Below are 5148 nucleotides of genomic sequence, written 5' to 3'. Positions count from 1 at the left end.
CCTTCCAGCACGGGGAGAGCGCGGGTTCAAGCGCTCACGAGGGAGTGAACTGCGTCTCCGCACCGACACGCACGGGCAAACCTCGTCGACGCGTTCCGTCCGGGGTATGAAGCCCTCTCCTGCCTCTTCCAGGCTCTCCAGAAAGCACGTGCAGATACGCCCACCCCACCCTCGGACTCCGCGGGCCACAGCTGGAGGGACCAGCCCAGGAACCGAGGCAGGAAGAGGCCAGAGGTCAGCGGGCCTCGGCCAGAGCCCGTCAGTCGGTCCCCCTTCACACACCACCAGAGGATCCTCTTGACCTGGGCAGTAGCCGCCAAGCGACCGCTAAGGTGGGCCCGGCGTGCACTTGGCTACCTGGCGTGGCTGGGACCCCAAGGACCTCCTGGCAGAGGCGGGCATTCTCCTGGGCCGGGTCCGCGGGCGTCTGCGTGTGCAGGGCCTTGTCCACCTTGGCCAGGACGATCTGGCGCAGGTTGAAGAGGCCTGGAGGGCGGGAGGAAGGAGACGGGGGGCTGGCACTGTGTGCAGGCCGCGCTTTCCAGCCGGGCGGTCCGGGAGCCCCTTTCCTTTCCCTCGGCCCGACCGCACCGGGGTTGGCCAGCCGGGACTTGATGAGTTGGCCAGCAGCTCTGGGGGACGGCGCTGCCCGTGCCCCACCGAGACTGGCAGCAACGCCAGGGCTTCACAGGGCGCGGCGCTCCCGGCCCCAGAGCCTTCCCTCTGGTTCTCATCACCGGCTGTCGCCAGAGTCGCAGGTAACGTGCCTTTCTTGTCGTTTGTCTTTTTTCCGGCCCTCAGCCATGCAAAGGTGTGAAGCCCTGACACTCGCTGCCACGTGGATGCACCCTGAGAACACGATGCTCAGCGAGACAAGTCAGACACAGAAGGGCACACAGGGTGTGACCCCACTGAGGGGGAACATCCAGAACAGGTAGATCCACAGAGTCAGAGTGGGTTCCTGGTTGTTAGGGGCAGGGGGCGGGGAGGGAATGATAACTAAGGGCGTGACGGACATTTTTGGGGTGAGGGAAATGTTCCAAAACAGGGCAGTAGTGACGGCTGCACAGCTCAGTAAAGTGTCCCCACGCGCTCCGGTGCAGCCTGTGAGAGCATCGCTCTCAGGACGAAGGGCTGACCGCAGGAAGACTGAAGGAGCACTGGGTCCTGGGCCCAGACGCTCAGCTGGGGACACCCCCGCCCCCCCGGTGGGGAAGTCCCTGGGACTTGCTGAGCCTCCACCGAGACTGGCAGCAGCCCCAGGGCCTCACAGGGCGCGGCGCTCCCGGCCCCAGAGCCTTCCCTCTGGTTCTCATCACCGGCTGTCGCCAGAGTCGCAGGTAACGTGCCTTTCTTGTCGTTTGTCTTTTTTCCGGCCCTCAGCCACGCAAAGGTGTGAAGCCCTGACACTCGCTGCCACGTGGATGCACCCTGAGAACACGATGCTCAGCGAGACAAGTCAGACACAGAAGGGCACACGGTGTGACCCCACTGAGGGGGAACATCCAGAACAGGTAGATCCACAGAGTCAGAGTGGGTTCCTGGTTGTCAGGGGCAGGGGAGGGGAGGGAATGATAACTAAAGGCGTGAGGGACATTTTTGGGGTGAGGGAAATGTTCCAAAATAGGGCAGTAGTGACGGCTGCACAGCTCAGTAAAGTGTCCCCACGCGCTCCGGTGCAGCCTGTGAGAGCATCGCTCTCAGGACGAAGGGCTGACCGCAGGAAGACTGAAGGAGCACTGGGTCCTGGGCCCAGACGCTCAGCTGGGGACACCCCCGCCCCCCCGGTGGGGAAGTCCCTGGGACTTGCTGAGCCTCCACCGAGACTGGCAGCAGCCCCAGGGCCTCACAGGGCACGGCGCTCCCGGCCCCAGAGCCTACCCTCTGGTTCTCATCACCGCCTGTCACCAGACTTGCATGCAACGTTCCTTTCTTTTCTTTTGTCTTTTTAAAGGCAACTCTTGAATACACGTATTTAACATGCAGGGAACCAGTCCTGACTCCTTGATCTGCGGCTTCCAGGCTCCAGAGTCTCGAGGACATCCACTTCCATTTTTTTACACGCCCTGTGCGTGGGGTTTGATGATGGAAACTGACACCGAGGGCGTCACCACGTGCGGGGTGACATCAGCGGAAGAATCCCGTGGCGAGGGCCTGCCTGAGAACCACGGGAGAGCCCGGGCCCTCCCCGCCCCCTGCCTGCAGCCCCACGCCCGCACCCACCTGGGAGCGGAGCTGGTGCATCGCTTGCCAGAACTCATGGAAGTAGGTCTCCAGCTCATCATGCTGCAACAGGGAGGGCGGGTTGGGCGTAGACTTGGTGAAGTTGGCCACCATGGCCGCGATGGCAATCTGGCGCCTCCCATCCTGCTGCAGGCAGCCCGGCTGCAGGCCAAAGCAGGCCATGTGCCCAGACTTCCCTTCCCTGGGGAGGGACGCGGGTGAGGCCCCGCTTCCACAGAGGAGCCCTGGCCCACGGCCGACAGGTTCCCCCACGCATGCACCGAGGGTAGAGGTCCAGGTAGAACTTGCCGATGGATGACCTTGTCCGCGGCCGCGTCCCGGACCGTGTAGAGCCTCACATCTCCGTGACACACGTTGGCACCCTCCTCCAGGTCGAAGGTCAGCCCCAGCAGCTCCTGGGAGATGCCCAGCTACCCGCGCGTGACCACCTGCATGGGGAAGGACTCATCGAGCAGGTATTGGTCCACGTGGTAGCGCGTCTCCTCCCCCTGGTTCATGTAGCAGCACAGGTCCTAGACGTTGATGGGCCCGTCAAAGTGCAGGCCCCGCCTCTGGCACTTGGCCTTCTTTAGGTCCAGGATCACGGCCGCTCCTGCTCCCCGAGGGGCTTCAGCTTCTGGGCCAGCTCATCTGCGGGCGGAGGGGAGAGGTTCGGCTATGTCCCTGTGGCAGCCTCCCAGCCGCCACCCACCCCACGCCCCTCGAGGCAGAATGAAGGGTTGGGGAAGGCGACCCCCAAGGGCTGACACAGTCGGGTCTCAGGCAGCACCACGTCCAGTCAAGGTCCGCCTGACCCTCGGGGAGGCGGGGTTACCTAGGAAAGTGGCCACCACCTGGCTGGTCTTGGCCATGTTCATCTCCAGCACGGAGTCGGCACGCGTGCTGAACCCCAGCAGGCGGGACTTCTGAGCCTGCAGCCTTACCAGCTCCCCGAGGATCGCGCAGTTCTCCTGGAACCCAGAGACGGCCAGCGCTGGGGACCGTGGGCCACGCCCTCCCCACGGGCCCCGGGCCAGGTCTCTGAGAGCGGGCAGGGCTCTCAGGCCACTGGCGGGCACAGCCAATCCCCCTCCCTCCTCCTCCTGGCCCGGATTTCTAGACACTTTGGTGCTGTCCTAACACGTGGTCTTTATGAACACAGGTCCTTTTGGAACCAGAAACGGCGTGAACCGTGATGAGCTCTAAGGCCAAGGGCAGGAAGAAATGTGACCAGGCTCTCCAGGAGCCACCCAGGGGCCTCCCCGGGCTCAACAATACAGACTCGGCTGCCGTGCAGACAGCAGGTCATCCCCACGGCGCCCGAACACCCAGCCCCCTGGACGGCGAGACGCCTGTTGCTGCAGGTGGCCCGGGGCTGGCTGGTGAGGCCCGGCCCCAGGCGTACGCCACCTTCTCTGGGGCCACCTCTCCGGCTCTGCGGTGGGGTTCTCCTGGGAGCCCCCAGTCACCACAGGACCAACGTGGCCTGTCTGCAGCCCAAGAAGGTGGGGACACAGGACTGTCCCCCATGCCCCCCACATCACCCACGAGGCTGAGCAAGCACCAGTGGTGTCTGCGGGGAAGATGAAGGGCTCACGCACAGCCCCCATCTACTGAAGATGCTGAACAGGAGAAGCACAGACTGCAGCCACACGCGGTATGGACCAAACGCAAATGTCCTTGCAGGAACCGATGTCTGAATGTCAAGGCCGTACCCGGGCCACAGTGAGAAGGCCCAGACCCCACGCAAGGCACAGAGAGGAGATGGGGGGAACATCTGCGAATCTGAGCTCATCGGGCATCACCCCAGAAGGAGAGGGAGAGGAGGAGGGAGAGGGAGAGGGAGGGAGGTACAGACGTCTCTCCCTTCCCTGGGGGTTCTCTAGTGCAGCCAAGGCTGAAAAGCACTGCATTTCGGGAGATGGGTCCTCGTGGAAAAGTTAAATAGTAGCTCATGGCATTATCGACACATATTAAAAAGGCCCCAAATCTTGGGGAGTCAGGGAGGGGAGCTGGCGGCTGCCTCGTAAAGGAGGAGAGATTGGGCGTCAGAGGAGGTGCCTGTGCAGCCCGCCGCCGCTGCCCAGGACCCCGCAGACTTCATCTCCCAGCTGTGGTCCCGGGCTGGAAGGCAGCGGGGAGGTCAAGCCGTCCAAGCATCAACGTTGACTTCAGGGCTGATCTAAAAGGCGCCTGGTGTTTGTTGAAGCAGAAGAAAGAGAAAGCAGTGGGGAGAGGAGGGGAGGGGGAGGGAGCCCCCATCAGCCCTTCTCCCTCTCTCCCTCTCTGTCTCCCTCTCTCCCTCCTTCCCTCCCTCCCTCTACCTCCCTGCTTCTCACTCTCACTCTCCCTCCATCTCTCCCTCTGCCTCTCTCCCTCTCCCTCTTTCCCTCTCCCTCTCTCCCTGTCCCCCTTTCCCTGTCCCTGTTTCCCTGTTCCGCTCTTCCGATACCTCATTCCCTCTCCCTCTCTCCCTCCCTCCCTCTCTCCCTCCCTCTCTCCATCTCCCTCACTCCCTCCCAGAGATGGAGAGACAGAGGAAGAGGCAGAGACAAGGGAGAGGGAGAGGGAGAGAGAGGGGGAAGGGAGGGAGAGAGAGAGAGGTGTCTTCCTCCCTCCCTTTCCCTCTCTCCCTCCCTCTCTCCCTCTCCTGCTCCCTCTCCCTCTCTGGAGAGGGAAGGAGGTGGAGGGAGAGAGAGCAGGAGAGGGAGGGGGGAGAGGGAGAGAGAGGGGGAGAGGGAGAGAGGGATAGAGGGAGGGAAGGAAAGACAAAGACGTCTCTCCCTCCCTCCCTCTATCCCTCTCTCCCTCCCTTTATCCCTCTCTCGCTCCCTCTCTCCCACTCCCTCGCTCCCTCTCCTCCCTCTCCCTCTCCCTCCGTCTCTCCATCTCCCTCACTCCCTCCCAAAGATGGAGAGACAGAGG

The 5148-nt window shown here is 63.1% G+C and overlaps 1 long non-coding RNA gene across 1 annotated transcript; it reads left to right on the top strand.

Moving 5' to 3' along the window:
- The first annotated feature begins 227 nt into the window (after nucleotides 1-227).
- On the top strand, nucleotides 228-1479 carry LOC137758173 (uncharacterized). Its single transcript, XR_011072832.1, has 3 exons — nucleotides 228-332; nucleotides 802-934; nucleotides 1384-1479. It is a non-coding gene; the product is annotated as an uncharacterized lncRNA (long non-coding RNA).
- The last annotated feature ends 3669 nt before the right edge of the window (nucleotides 1480-5148 follow it).

The sequence above is a fragment of the Eschrichtius robustus genome, unplaced genomic scaffold (assembly GCF_028021215.1).
Source record: "Eschrichtius robustus isolate mEscRob2 unplaced genomic scaffold, mEscRob2.pri scaffold_711, whole genome shotgun sequence".
Taxonomy (NCBI): Eukaryota; Metazoa; Chordata; class Mammalia; order Artiodactyla; family Eschrichtiidae; genus Eschrichtius; species Eschrichtius robustus.
The sequence above is the reverse complement of the archived record's forward strand: the minus strand, read 5'-3'. Positions and strand labels throughout refer to the sequence as shown.